We start from the raw sequence: 16816 nt of genomic DNA, 5'->3' as shown, positions 1-16816 counted from the left end.
CTGGAAGAGTGTCGAGTATGTGAAATGCCGGGTTATCGGGAACTAGGCAGGGTGTCCACCGACCAGGAAAACCGGGAATTATGCGAGAATTTTGTATTTAACCGGGAATTTTTTGCCGCGACCGCGGGAGACGCCGTTACGTTCCCGTCAACGCGGGAGACACCGATGACATTCCTGTCACTGCGGGAGACGACGATGACGTTTCCGTGACTGCGGGAGACGACGATGACATTTCCGTGATCGCACATGCAGAAGATGACGTTTCCGTGTCCGCGGGAGTTAACAATGATGTTTTCGTACCCGCGGGAGACGACGATGACGTTTCCGTGATCGCACATGCAGACGATGACGTTTCCGTGTCCGCGGGAGTTAACAATGATGTTTTCGTACCCGCGGGAGACGACGATGACGTTTCTGTGACTTCGGGAGACGACGATGATTTTTCCGTGACTTCGGGAGACGACGATGACGTTTCCGTGATCGCGCATTCAGACGATGACGTTTCCGTGACCCCGTGAGACGATGATGATGTCCAAATGGCCGCGGGATATGTTAGTGATTTTGCCGCTATCGCGCATGCGGACGATGACGTTTCCTTGACCTCGGGAAACGATGATGACGTTTCTGTGACCGAGGGAGATGACGATGACGTTCCGGTGACCACGGGAGACGATGATGACGGTTCCGTGATCGCGGGTGAAGACAATGACGTTTCCATGACAGTGGGAGACGACGACGATGTTTTTGTGATCGCGGAAGATGACGATGACGTTTCCGTGACCGCGCATGCAAACGATGACGTTTCCGTGACTGCGGGAAACGATGATGATTTCCAACAGTATTGCTTGACGATGATGACCTCGGGAAATTATTTGATTTAAGCTACCATCGAGGAAGGTTATGATAACTTTACTGTGATCGCGGGAGACGATTATAATGTTTCCGTTACTGCTGGACTATATCAGGATTTTTCCACGACCACGGAAGACAGTGGTGATGTTTCTGTTACTGAGTGAGATATTCAGGATTTTTCAGTTATTGCAGAAAACGATGATGGTGTCTCTACAACTGTGTTAGATGATTACAATATAACCCCGAGTTTAGCTTTAAGAAAAAATTTCAAAATGGCACACTTCTAGAAATTTTTTTAAAATATTTTTTTGTAATATCTTCATCTACCTTTAACGTGGTATTTATTTAATGTGTTTAGAAGGGTTTAAAACATTAATTGGCTACGTGCAATTTTTTTAATTTCTGCGTTATTATTTCTTTAGGCTACTTGGAAAACAACCCATTACTCAAAAATTAGGCTATATGAAAGTACATAAAACCAGGGGTTGGTTTAGTAATCCTTCAGAAAATTTGGAAAAATTGTTATGATCAGTATTAAATTAAGAATCTATTTTTCAGGTGTCTGTACAGAGATTCAATAAATTTTGGTATCGACATATCACTATTTTTAGGAAGTTATTAATAAATTGCAGGTTTAAGGATTAGTCTTTAGTTTTTGGATTATTTAATCAGTAATATATAAAAATTGAATACTTGTGTCAGGCAATATTACAGCAATCATAATTTTTTCCCCCTTAACTGAGAATGCTCTTTCCGATAACTAAAATAGCGAGCTGTGTTAGTGCTAAAACAGCATTGGGGGAGTTGGCGCAAAACACGTTGGAAATTTTAGTAAGAAAAGTACGACCTGAACATCCTGGATTTTTTTTTACTCATGAATTACTCATGATTTTTTTCTGGTTGGCCTGGTGGACACCCTGCTAGGGTTAAAAATAAGAACAATGCAATTTTTAAGCCTTTTAGCTGCCTTTGTTATTTATATTTATATTACAAGTCAGGATTAAGTCATCAGATATTGTATAATAAATCCTTGGTACGAGTTGCGAATGATTTTACTTGAGCTGGCTTGAGTACATGTTGAACTCGGACTCAAAAAATCACTAATCTTCTGAGCCAGGTGATGGTCGAGTTATCCAGACTGCCGGGTTATCGGGTGCCGAGTTTGCGGGACTCTACTGTACAGTAGAACCTCGCTAATTCGAATTTCAGAGGAAAGCCAATATATTTTGAATTATAGGAAGTTTAAAATATAGAGAGTTTGAATTATAGAGGTCAGAATAAATAAAATTCGAATTATGGAGATCCCAGTTTTAAGTGTAGAGTTTGAGAGAACGGAGACTAATGAACACATCGTGGGAACATCAATAAGAGCGTCAGTTCATGTTTGAACATGCATATTTTTTGTTCTAAATTCCAATTATAGAGGTTTTTGAACTATCGAGGTTCGAATTAGTGAGGTTCTACTGTACTACATTCGACACCTCTTCAAAAAATATATGTCATACCAAATTTTATTTTGAACCAGTAACTGATACCGAAATAATAACTATTATACAATCTTTAAAAAATAAAACAACATCTGGCTATGACGATTTATCAGTAAAAATTTTAAAAGATGTGAAAGAGGAGATGAAATTCATTTTAATGCACTTAATTAACTCATAATTTGTAACAGGAATTTTTCCAAACGAGCTTAAAATTGCTAGAGTGGTGCCCGTTTATAAAAAAACTCTAGGAAAGATATTTCAAACTACAGGCCAGTGTCAATTCTCCCGGCAATTTCAAAGGTATATGAGAAGGCAGTTTACAAAAGGTTGAACAGTTTCTTGAACCAGTATGATCTAATTGATAATGAACAACATGGTTTCCGTGCTGGTAGATCGACTGTACATCAGCGGTTAGTTTCATTGAAGCAGTGATAAATTCACTTTACAAGGGTTTAAATTCAGCTGGCATCTTCATGGACATGTCCCAGGCATTTGATAATGTAGACCACTATCAATTAATAGCTAAACTTGATAATTTGGGTATTAAAGGAGTCACTCTCAATTGGTTTAAATCATACTTAGAGGAACGTTACCAATTTGTGGAAATATCAACTTTGTCAAAAAACAGCATCATCCAAAAAACAAGATCCAATTTATCAATGATATTATCTGGTGTCCCACAGGGATCGATTTTTGGTCCTCTTTTATTCATCTGTTACCTAAAAAATCTTCCAAATTCTCTAAATGACCCAGGTAGTAAGATAAGTATATATGCAGATGATATTAATCGTAACACAACTGGGAAATCCCTAACTAATTTAGAAATGTCTGCTAAATCAGAATTAAAAAGTCTGAATCGATTCTTGGTCCTCTTTTATTCATCTGTTACCTTAAAAATCTTCCAAATTCTCTAAATGACCCAGGTAGTAAGATAAGTATATATGCACATGATATTAATCTTAACACAACTGGGAAATCCCTAACTGATTTAGTAAATGTCTGCTAAATTAGAATTAAAAAATCTGAACCAGTTTTTAAAAGACCATAATTTAGCACTTAATGCTAGGAAAACTAATTTCATTCTTTTCAAAACAAAAAGAGACAAAAATGATAAAAGTATAAAGTTAGATATAAAAAAAAATTCCATTGCTCAAGTTTAGATGAGGATTTAAGCTGGGATAAACATGTTGAGTATTTAATAAGAAAACTAAATTCTGTTATATTCGTCCTAAGAACAATGTCATATCTCTGTGAAGGATCAGTCCTTAAAATGATATATCATGCTCATATTGAATCACATAACTCTGGAATTAGTATTCATGGTGGGACAAAGAAAAAGAATTTAAAAAAGATTTTGAAAATACAAAAAAAGCAATTTAATCAGATTAATACATAAATTAAAATATAACCAGTCCTTCAAATCTTATTTTAAAGGGATGGGCATTTTTACAGTTCACACCTTATATATTTTTGAAACAATTAAATATTTTTTTAAATATTGCTGAAACTCATGAATTACCTGTGCATAATTATAATACAAGGGGTAAAAATTATTTAGTTAAAGAACAACCAAGACTTGAACTTTTAAAAATACAGTGGGGTTGTATAGTTGCATATAGTGGCAGAATATTTCAGTTCTGGCGGGGAGGCTGCAATTTTAGGTGGTTATGGTATACAAGTTTCTGAACCTAAAACCACCCAGACCCCAACTTTTAAGGACCTCGGTCGTCCGTAATGACGTCATCAAGATGGCGGCCGTAAAAGGATGCTGGGTCGCCATGAATTGGCTATAATAACCGAATGCCTGAACCAATTTTTATGAAATTTGGCACACAAGTACTTCAATACATTATCTCGGCCCAGGTTGTCAATGGTCAAGTTTGATCAAGTCGTTTCAAAATGGCGGACGTTAAAAGCTAAAATAAAAAAAAATCTTTCAGTGTTTTTTGTTCTCAACTCCCTCCAGAGATCTGCAGTAACCTATTCACTTTCCATGCAATGAAAGGTTGCACTACTGTCTCTGCATTTCATGGAATAGGCAAAATCCCACCACCTCAGCAAACCTGCAGATTAAGCGAGTTTCCATTTCCCTGAGTTGAATTTCAATTAAATCCATTTCAATAACATTAGGTTTCATGAGTACCTGGGTATTAAAGGAGTCACTCTCAATTGGTTTAAATCATACTTAGAGGAACGTTACCAATTTGTGGAAATATCAACTTTGTCAAAAAACAGCATCATCCAAAAATTAAAAGTTAATTTCTAAATAACTGGAACCCTAAACTAAAATTATGGCTTCGAAATTCCCTAGTTCTCAAAATTATCTTTCTTTCAACACAAAAATCATGAAAATCCGTCGAGTGGTTGATTCAGAATCGTGAAATAAAAAACCCTGTTACGTTTTAATATTATAAGATATAATGTCATTTTCTCACTATTTATATCTTCAACATGTGTTAAACTATGAAAATAAGTCATTAAGTCTAGCTGAAAACACATTAATAAATGACGATATCTTTTAAATACAGAATAATAAAATAAATCACATTTTAAAAACATTTTATTTCCTAACTTTTACCCTTGAACAGGGTGAGGAGGCCAACATTTTTTTACTGATTATCAACAAAAATTATCAATTATAATTTCACGAAAGCCGCTGATGAGTGAGCTGTGAAGAGCAGACAGTAATTGTTAGAATCAGTAGTTGTTTCATTTTGCCTTTTGCCTTTTTACAGAGAGCTGATCTTCTTAAATTTGCTATTTGTTCTGGATCAGTTGCTTTGGTACATTGTGAGAATTATGTAAACAGTTTTTATTCAGATTGAGATTATTAAAAGAATTGCAGTATTGTATCAGTAAAACATTTATTTCTTGTAGTTTACAGTAATAGTAGGGAAAACACGATTTTAATAGTATTAAAGTTTATTTCCTACATTAGTGGCGACCGTGACAGGACAATTCCTTATTTATAGACTGATATAATATTGCAATGAAGTTTTTAGCGAATTTCCCATAAGGGAATAAGCTATTACCATAGTACTCATGGTAAGACCTGGACCCGGGACCGATTATACTTTTTCGTTTTGAGGTCCCTAGGGGCCAAAAACACCATCCGTTCAAATTCATATATATTTATATATGTGTCCGTTAGCGCGATAACTCGAGCAAAAATCATCCGATTTTGTATAAACGTGTAAACCTACGTTTATTCAAACGAGTTAGCGAACCAGCATGATCAGACTATGGGAACAGGGGTTTATATGGGGTAAAAATTGGTTTTTCCCATTTTTGAACCTAAAAACTTAAAATTTAGCAATTTCTTTTCAAACCATTTTGTAGAGCTTAAAAAAACAAATAATTTAGTATATTGAAGCGTTATTATGCACTTATTGGTTAAGGAGAAAACTCCAAAAATCGGTCAATTTAAAATTCCCATGTTATTTTTATGGAGAATAAGTAACGTCCATGTCACTGGCCCGGCCATGACGGAATTAGTACATAAGAATTATGCTAATATTTAGTACCTATTTCGTACTATTTAGTACCAACAAACAAAAAATTAGTACCCCACTCGGTACCGGATAACTAATTAATTTAGGATTCCGGGCCAGTGACATGCTGGCCCGGCCATTTTCGAATTTGATCCTAATATGTATACCATCATTTAGTACCTATTTCGTACTATTTTGTACCTCCATTAATTTAATTTGTACCTCAAAGAAACCCAAGCTACGTGCCCGTTAACTGTACAGGTCAATGACCCCTCAGCCCGGCCATATCGTAACCTATGGTGTTAATCTATACTACTATTTAGTACTTATTTCGTACTATTTTGTACCTCCATTAATATAATTTGTACCTCAAAGAAACCCAAGCTACGGGCCCGTTAACTGTACAGATCCATGGCCCCTCAGCCTGGCTATATCGGAACCTATGGTTATAAGCTATACTACTATTTAGTACTTATTTCGTACTATTTTGTACCTCCATTAATATAATTTGTACTTCTAAAAAAACTACTAAAAAAACTGAAAGACAGATAATTTTGAAAACTAGGGAATGTTGAAGCCATAATTTTAGTTTAGGGTTTCAGTTTTTTAGAAGATAAGTTTAAAATTGTAAAAAGTCTAGCAGCCGATGCTAACATTCTACATTCTAGAAATATTGATATTACTTCAGTTTTAGTTGACTACTAAATTCCCGTACGTAGGACGGGCCAACAGCTCGTTAAGTTTTACAAAATAAATTAATTAAGAAAAAAGAAAGAAAAAATTAACAAAGTTGTGAACTTAATGTTGAATGAAATAAAAAAATCACCACAGTACCCTCGCACAAAAATAGCCTAAACCTCGACACATTGATTACTTGGGTTGTATGAGTAGTACATATTGTTTAATATGAAGAACTAAATAGTTGGAGATAACCACCAAATAACTGCATCACTTGTTAATTATTGAGTACTAAATAATAGCATACCTCATAACTAGAAACTGTGACATGGCCGGGCTGAGGGGTAATTAACCACTAACAATAACATGATTACACATACAATATGTAACATAAGTAGCTTGTTTATCTTTGAGGTAATTTTTTTACCTCGAAAGGTACAAAAAAGTACGAACAAGGTACTAAATAGTAGCATAGCTTATAACTAGAGGTTCCGATATGGCCGGGCTGAGGGGTCATTGACCTGTACAGTTAACGGGCCCGTAGCTTGTTTATCTTTGAAGTACAAATTAATGGAGGTACAAAATAGTACGAAATAAGTACTAAATAGTAGTATAGCTTATAACCATAGGTTCCGATATGGCCGGGCTGAGGGGTCATTGACCTGTACAGTTAATGGGCCCGTAGCTTGGTTTTCTTTGAGGTACAAATTATATTAATGGAGGTACAAATTATATTAATGGAGGTACAAAATAGTACAAAATAAGTACTAAATAGTAGTATAGCTTATAACCATAGGTTCCGATATGGCCAGGCTGAGGGGTCATTGACCTGTACAGTTAACGGGCCCGTAGCTTGGTTTTCTTTGAGGTACAAATTATATTAATGGAGGTACAAAATAGTACGAAATAGGTACTAAATGATGGTATACATATTAGGATCAAGTTCGAAAATGGCCGGGCCAGCATGTCACTGGCCCGGAATCCTAAATTAATTAGTTATCCGGTACCAAGTGGGGTAGTAATTTTTTGTTTGTTGGTTCTAAATAGTATGAAATAGGTACTAAATATTAGCATAATTCTTATGTACTAATTCCGTCATGGCCGGGCCAGTGACATGGACGTGAATGAGTAAACTGTTGTAGTTTGCTTGTTTATGCACATATTTTGATCAAATTTTGAAAATGTATTTATTTCATACTAAACTATTAAATTTTACAAAAAAACACCTTTTTACCCTCCCTGTTGCAGCAAACCTAAGTACTCGTTAAACTAATGTTATTTAAAAAGGGAATAAATGTGACATTTTTAAGGAGACATTTTAGTGTAAATCCGATCAGGCATATGTAAATTCGCTTAGTCTGCAGGTTTGCTGCGGCGGGGGTATTATATTTTCAATAGTCTTTCTGAGAGTACATTATTGAGTCAAGATGGATATTACGAAAGTAAAGAAATCAAGAGGAGTCACAAGAAGAACATTAACTAAAACTAAAAATGAAATTGAAGGAATTTTAAAAGATGAAAATACTGACTTCATAAGAATTAAAGCATTACTAAAAAGGCTTGACACACATTACTCTACCCTAGTTGACCAAGATGCAGTTATTTATCAAAATTTGTTGGATATTGATGGAACTGGTGATAACGAAATGGATAAGGAGAAGGACGAGCAAGAAGAATACTCCATGTTATACCAAATTGTAAAGGAAACAGTTGAACCACTTTTGGAAAGAGATGTAAGGTCGGTAAGTGGAGCATCACAGAAGTCTGAGCAGGTAAATCTAGCTAATAACTGTTCTTACAAACTTCCAGTACAAAAACTAAAAGAGTTTAATGGGGAATTAAAAGAATGGTTACCTTTTTGGTCTCAGTTTTCCAAAATTCACAATGATAACTCAATTGACCCAAATGACAAAATACAATATTTGATAATGGCTACTGTTCCTAATTCAGTTGCTAGGGAAGTTGTCGAAAGCTATCCAGCCACTGGAGAAATGTACCCGGAAGTTGTCAAAGCATTGAAATGCCGTTTTGGCCGAGAAGATTTACTTACAGAGTATTATATTAGGGAATTGTTAAAAATAATAATTGCTCATGCCTCATCTGCCAAAATGCTTTCTATATCAGAGTTGTACGATAAGTTACAAAGCCATCTAAGAAACTTAGAAACTTTAGGAGTGTCATCAGACAAATGTGCCCCCATTCTTTTGCCTTTGGTTTCTTCATGTTTACCTGAGGATGTTCTCAAACTTTGGGAAAGATCAAGCTACAGTAGATCTAAAGTTAGTAATAACACGTCTAAGGACTTTTTAGAAGATTTACTTAACTTCCTTAAGGAGGAAATAGAGGGAGAACAAAAGGTTAAACTAGCAATATCTGGGTTTGGGTTGACAAAAAATTATTCTAAAGACAAAAGTAGGTCCACTAAGTTTTCTACCCCGTCTCATGTAAATAGATCAAGTCATTCAAGCTAATTATCCACAGCTTTAAGTATGTCAATGAAGAATGAAAAACCGGTAGGTTCAGGCTGTGTATTTTGTTCATTGTCACACAAATCCCAAGACTGTATTAAAGCTCAATATATGTCACTATCAGATAGAAAAAATATTGTAAACAATAAAAAGGCATGTTTTTGTTGTTTGAAGCCAGGTCACATTGCCAGTAAATGCAAGAACAGACCTAAGTGTATGGTTTGCAAAAAATCTCATTTTGTTATAATGTGTGACTCGGTAGGTCAAAGTCAAAATAACCCTACAGAGAAGAATTTAGGTAGAGAAAATTCAGATAGTCAAACCAAAGCCACTAAATCAGATGAAGCACTTGCCAACACCAACACATGCAATGATCTGATGCAAACCTTAAAAGTAAATGTAAGAGGTCCTAATGGTGTATTTTGCGTAAGAGCCTTAATAGATTGTGGCTCCCAAAGATCATATATTTTGTCCAGTAGAGCTACCAAAGTAGGGTATACTGCCATTTGTCAAGAAAATGTTCAACATAGTCTTTTTGGTGGAAGCAGTACGAATGTCATCTGTAATAATGTGTACGTACTTAAACTATCTTCCTTAGATGACAGTTACAGGTGTCATTTTGAAGTTTTGGACCAAAAACAGATATGTGGTAACATTTCCCCTGTTACAAGAGGACCCTGGATTGAAGAGCTAGCTACTCAAAATGTTAATTTGAACGATCTTGATTCTTATGGACCTATAGAGGTGTTGATAGGAGCTACAAACAATGGTTCTGTAGATAGCTTGGGTTAAAGAGGGAGGGGAATTTAGCATTTCGCAACGTTTGAAAAAAACTATATCGTACGCGCGCCGTAGCGACTGATGTTTAATGTACTAAAGACAATATAAAAATTAATTTAATATCACCAGTACATTTAAATTATTTATAAAACATCTGTTAGTATTACCAACCAGCATAAATTGTTTACAACAATTAATAACAAAAATGTATTTCTCTATCAATGAATTTGTACATTGCAAAAATTATGTTTTAGCTTACGATTTAGAAATTAACAGCAGCGTGAAAAAAGTTACAAATGCGAGCAAATCGCTTCTACGTTGACTGTCCGTCTTTATGGAGTTTTCCGTCGTAGGCAAACTCAATCTAGACGGCTGGAGCAATCATTTTCTAATTGTGTGGTGGTAATAAAGACTACAGTAGACCCCCTCTTAACCGACCCTAATGGGACCGGACCTAGGTCGGATAATTCAAAAGGTCGGATGAAACGGACAATCCCTAAAATCATAACATAATGAAGTGCTATTAATTTGGAATTATATGATCATTATTTTGAAATCATACTTGCATTATTTATAAAATAAACTACTCTTATCTCTTTTTTCGTATTGATAGAAAAGTCACAAATAAACACAAAACACGGTTAAGTCAAATAGGCCTACTTTCAGTGGAAAATATTATAATACTAGGCAAGAGTCAATAAAATTCCTATTTTAATAACTTTAGTACTGTAATTTATTGATTGATGCTTTCCAAATCCATTGTAATACAGTACAGAACCTTTTGTCGACATTAAAGATACAATCAATAATTTTGTTACAAGACATGACCTTTGTTTATAGCCTCTCACTGGAGGCTCAAGGCACAAAAACTATTTTGACCTTGGAGTTGTTAACCCCCTTTCCCAGCCCTCCCTACAAGTTGCGTTGTTTGTTTACTCCAGCTATAAGATAATCAGTTCTCAAAATCGTAACGCACTTTATGATGTTATAAATTTGCCGCACAGATAACAAACAGATCAGATGAGCTCGAGCTACAAACGATGATGACAAACTGACAATAGGCTATGCTATATTTTTTGTGATCAACACAAAATAACTCTTAATAATTCTTAGTCATATCCTGTGGAGATAAGCGTATGGTTCAGTTCTCATCGCCCAGCGTGGGAGCGGAAATGCCGAGATTCCTAGAAAGCGGCGGTTAAACCGAGCTGCTCTCAAAGCAAGGTCGGTTAAAACAAACTGTATTATTTTACGATCGAAGGCGGATAATCCGATTATCGGTTAATACGAGGTCGGTTAAGAGGGGGTCTACTGTATATCGATGAGTGCAAACTTCAATACGAGGTGGTGTTTAAAAAATATCCCAGGAATTTCCCCTACGGGGTCTTAAAATATCAATGTTAAAATATCAAAAACATAAACAAATATATACATCAGCTGTTGACTTAAATTGTGTTAGAGGTGGTTGTGCTTAAATGCAGTACATCACGAAACGAATGATAGAATCATTGTATCTTTCAGTACGGATTTATTGAAAATAACCTAATTTAAATGGGAGAAATACCTTAAATAAAAGTCTAGAGGTTTCCACTAAATATTATTGTTTAATTTATCGTACTTTTAAAAGTAATTAACAATTAACTGTTTAGATGAAATAAAAATGGACCACTTTGGTTGAAAAGCCTAAAAGAACGTCTCTTTGTTTATTTTTCTCTTCTTGGCAACCAAAATTCAATAAAACTATTTAAAACATCTGTCAGCTGATAGGTCTGTCGGGAGTATTTCATTTGGTCCAAAATCGTTTGGTCCAACAGTTGTAAAACAGTTCGTTTGGTCCAAAATCAATTTAGCATCCAGTTGGGGAGTATTTCATTTGGTCCAAAATCGTTTGGTCCAACAGTTGTAAAACAGTTCGTTTGGTCCAAAATCAATTTAGCATCCAGTTGGGGAGTATTTCATTTGGTCCAAAATCGTTTGGTCCAACAGTTGTAAAACAGTTCGTTTGGTCCAACACTCTAAATACGAGTTCGTTTGGTCCAACAGTATGAACTATTGCGTCCCTCTCATTGAAGGCGTTCAAATAATCGCCGTCACGTCGTCAACCCAACCGCCTGCCTTCCGAGGCCTATTTGTTGTTTTGTGTTATGTTTAAATAATTGATATGTTTGCATTTATATACACGTACATATACATTTATTTATTTATATATAATGTGTTTGTGTCCTGTTTACTTTTTATCCCCAGTCAATCTTAAAACAACGCGTTTTAATTCCCTAGATTTGTGGATAAACATTGACTTTGCTTTGAGTTTGCATTTAATGAAACAGATGGTTTATTTAATTTATTTATATATTAAATTCAATCTATGTTTGTTGTGTGTTTGTCATGGTATTTGTAAGAATCATGTAGTTAATAATACGAATATATAAAGTGAATTTCTCAGTGAAGATATATCCTATTTGTAAAACTTCCCAAAATGTTATGTTTACTCCCCATGAGAACCAAGAATAAATTATTGAAAAGAAAAGAGTTTGTATTTGTTGTGGCTTATTGTCAATGGTGTTATCTTAACCATTAACTCTATCTATATATATAATAGAGGAGGTATGTATTTATTTATGTATGTATGTACCCTATTGACTCTAAAAGCCAAGTTAGTGTTAAGTTTGGTATGTTTATAATCGCAGTATTATAATCAATGAAAGAGATGGTAATTCTTAAAGATTGTTATCTTTTATTCTATACCTACACAATGTAACATAAATCATGAAAAATAATTGTGCGTGCTATCTCAGATATACAATTGCCTCGCAATTTGTCATAAACCGACCACATATTACTTTCACTAAAAGAAGGAATGCCAATAATACTAATGTGAAACTTAGGTCCACCCAAGCTGTGCAACGGAACCAGACTGACTATAAAAAACATCGAAGGAACAATCATAAGTGATAAGTTTGAAGTAGAAATAGTCCCAAGAATACCAACGATATCATCTAGTCAAAAGTAGTCAAAAGGCAGACACCAACCAGTTCAATAGATATAACATAATGCAATAAGAAATCATTAAAAGAGTTACTATAATTTAACGACTATACAATTATTCGTAATGGAACGTTAAATTGCTAAACATGACATTATACAGAAGAACATCAATTTTAACATAAGAAAATAAGATCCTTATATAATTTTTTAAGACCAATTTTTTACCAGGAAATTGTGGACGTCCAGAAAATATGAGTAGGCTAAAGGCGGTGACACACTATCGATCTTCTCCCCGATCAAGACCCCGAACCGAGCAGGGAGAAGGGAGAAGGGAGATAAATATCAGCAAAATTTTACTCCGAACATTTCCCCGAACATGACCAAGACCAGACGAATTCTACCGAGCGCGGCAAAAGGAAGTTTGGAGAGAGATAGAGAGTGTGTGTGAGTGAGAGCGCGGAGGCAGTGCCGCAGAAGAGGGAGGGGGGTAATTTCTATAACATAAAAATTATTGTTAAAAGTCGCATTTTGAAAACTTGTCGCAAAAATAAAATATTCTAGAAAGGATGCTTAGTTATATCTATTGATTTCTATTGGTTTTATTCATTGAAATAACGTTGCACAATGATCATTTGAATTGCCTTTAATAATATTAATGTTTATATTATTTTTGAAAGAATTTAAGTCAACATCAATTACTTAATTCAACCTTAATATTATTGATATAATTGATTTAACGGTTTCTACACTTTCAACCTTGACCAAACAAACCACAAACATTACATCTTAAATGATTATAATATATAACGGCAACATATTACCCAACATTTATTTATTTTACCAATTAAAGAGTTTAATTGCCATATTAAATCAGAACTATCAATGCTAGCGCAGGCGGCCGCTCGGTGCGGCGCTCGCGACGGCGCTCGCGACAATGTACGGGGCAAAAATGTACCGTGACACACTATCGTACATCGGACCGATCTTTTCTTTGATCTTTCGCCAAAAAACCGCCTCCAGAGCGCTCGTCTCCCTGCTCGGCCTGATGTCTTGTTCGGCGTCTTGATCGGTGTACGGACCCGTGACACACTATCGAACATCCTCCCTTCGACCTCCCTTCTCCCTTCTCCCTGCTCGGTTCGGGGTCTTGTTCGGGGAAAAGATCGATAGTGTGTCACCGTCTTAATTAATGTAATTTTTATGTTCTATTTTAACTTTTGATTAAGAATTATAGACAATGATGGAGGATCAATAGTAAACACTCCATTGTAAATAGATACAACAATAAAAATTAAGGTGTATGATAAACATTTAAAACACGTTGGTCCACTGAATTTCTATACACTCTGTATATTAGAAGGTTGCCAAATATGTGATAAAAACTGTTAATTTATAAGATTTCCAACCGTATGATACACTATTGAGCTTTAAGTCTGCTTATGTACGCTTTAGCGGTTTGAATACTACAAAACATGGTGTCTTTAACGTTTAAAACATTGAAAGTCGGCATGTTTAAATCAAACATATTATTAATATTATTATTGTATACGACGGCGGATATTTGAACGCCTTCAATGTGAGGGGCAATAGTTTATACTGTTGGACCAAACGAACTCGTATAAAAGTGTTGGATAAAACGATTTTGGACCAAACGAACGAGTTTTCAACTGTTGGATAAAACGATTTTGGACCAAACGAACGAGTTTTCAACTGTTGGACCAAACGATTTTGGACCAAACGAACGAGTTTTTAACTGTTGGACCAAACGATTTTGGACCAAACGAACGGCAATATAAACGTTGGACCAAACAATTTTGGACCATTTGAAGATGATCCGATCTGTCAGCTCACTACACGGATATTGGAAAAGAAACAGTACAATGGAGTATAAAAATTAAAAATGACGTCACTGGCTTTAATTTTATTTATTTGAATGTAATTGACTAATCTAATTTGGATGAAATATTCTTGTAAAGTTAACTTGAACATAACTGAATAGCCGAAACATGTTGTGAATTTGGTTACTGGCCACTACTTGTCGAACTGTTGGCGTTAAGGTATATTGTACCTATCAGTCTTTTACGCTACATCTCAGAAGCGTTAAGATATTCTATACTGGCAGGTCTCTTTTTTTCTGTATGTAGCATATTACTTCAGAGGTGTATATTGTTTAATACGTTCGCTACCGAGCGACGCGCATTTGCGTCGGTCCGGTCACTCCTACAGACCAAAAGGAATGATCATGACGTTCCTTACAGACCAAGTGATATAGGAATAACATTGCCGACAGACCAAAAGAGAAATATCGTTTAAATGGACTAATTGACTTCATAATAACCTTAAGTGAATTAGTAAGCAATAAATATTGTTTTTATTTATCGTTTTGAGCAAATTTTTAAACGTCGCATATATGCGTCGGTCAGTCTATTTAATGAAATCCAGTTAAAAAGATTACATTTTCGTTTCAATAGACCAGGCGACGCACGTAAGCGTCGTTGTAAATTTAATTTGGTTGTTTCAAGCTTTTACACAAACCAATAAAGAAACTCCACTAAACACTAGCCAAAACTACAAAGGTTATAACGTTTACATCTGTTCTGTGATGTCGCGGAATACACAATGTAAACAACAATGTTGCCAACTGTTGTGTGACGTAACCAATCGTCATATCCACAGACCAAGCGACTCACATTTGCGGCAGATATCCCTCTAGACTGATACGATAAAATCAGGGCTTTGAAATAGACCTTTGCTAAGAAATACCCTGATTAATAACATTGAACACCGACGCAACTGTGCGTCGTTAGTCTATTTGAATGTGACCAGCTGACGCAAATATGCGTCGGTGGTCTATTGTGAGAAACGAGTCGACGCACAATTGCGTCGCTGGTCTATGCGAACGTAAATTCCATATAATTGTGGTAGCGAACGTGTTAACGATATCAAAACTATTTTTTTTATTAGATATTACAGGGAACAAGTGATAGTTTTTTTCTCAAAAATACCAAAACTGTTTTCTTATACAAATTTAAAAAAAATTAAAAATGGGCCTGTAACATTTTTTTAATACTCCTGTCAACCTGTGTTTTTAGGTGGAAAAAATTAGTAACAAGCTGATTTTTTCCCCATCAACTACTACCATTTAGAGAAGTGTTCAGCCAAAAGTCCCCACCCCTACCCCCCTTGCTTCCCCCCCTACGCTCCCCTAAACATATAAAGTGCAAGGGTTTCGTAATTCATGTTTTCTCGATTGTTAAATAACATATTGAATCGCAATTTGTTTTATTGTCTTTGTTATAACATTTTCTACAACCATGTTGAGTTAACTTTAGTCGTAACTGTTGTCATTTGTTTGTTATTTCTATAAAAATGTAAAAATTTATATTTTTTGGACACGTAATTTTATTTTTGTCGCTATAACTTTTCTCGCCGACGTTTTATGAAAATATGTTTCAAGCCAAAGTTATAGCTGCTGTCATTAGCTTTAAAATGATAGATAATAGTACAGTAGAACCCCTCATATCCGGCCTTGGTTTTACCGGTCCTCTGTTTATCCGGCCCCTTCCAGGAAGCCAATATCAAAATTTTTTTCTCACACCTTACAGACGTTTAGATACAAGCACTAGTCTTTATGACTGCTTAAGTCATAAAATAAATTGTTCTCATTATTTATCTGTTTGTTTATACATTTATTTGCTGAGTCACTATACTCAGTTGAGCTAGTAGGCCTAACCTCTGATCAGTTGGCTGATTATTTCCAAAGTGGGTTTAGTACAGTACAGTACTAGTACATTAATTTTTGTATTTCACAAAATGGTTAAGAATGTTGAGTAGAAATGCAATGTACCATTTAAGTCCTAATGATCTTTAAGTACAATTTATTGTCATTTTTACCTCCATTTAATATGTTTTGTTACCTGGAATCATAATATTTGTAGCCTACATTCATTACTTACAGTAATGACTTTAACCTACAAATATTTTTTTCCTTTTTACAAACATGTTTATTTTTCTAAAAATGATCCCAGAACAGAATTAAATGATACTTTTTATTGCATATATTGATTACCTATTA

The 16816-nt window shown here is 35.1% G+C and overlaps 1 protein-coding gene across 3 annotated transcripts in view; it reads left to right on the top strand.

Moving 5' to 3' along the window:
• The window catches only part of LOC129004979 (tRNA (uracil-5-)-methyltransferase homolog B-like), a 126835-nt gene that overhangs the window by 98670 nt on the left and 11349 nt on the right, over positions 1-16816 (top strand). The gene's annotated exons all lie outside the window — the stretch shown is intronic.

Source organism: Macrosteles quadrilineatus, unplaced genomic scaffold (assembly GCF_028750875.1).
Source record: "Macrosteles quadrilineatus isolate MER2022 unplaced genomic scaffold, UCM_ALF_1.0 Scaffold_13__1_contigs__length_4303367, whole genome shotgun sequence".
NCBI lineage: Eukaryota > Metazoa > Arthropoda > Insecta > Hemiptera > Cicadellidae > Macrosteles > Macrosteles quadrilineatus.
This window is presented reverse-complemented; position numbering and strand designations above follow the sequence as displayed.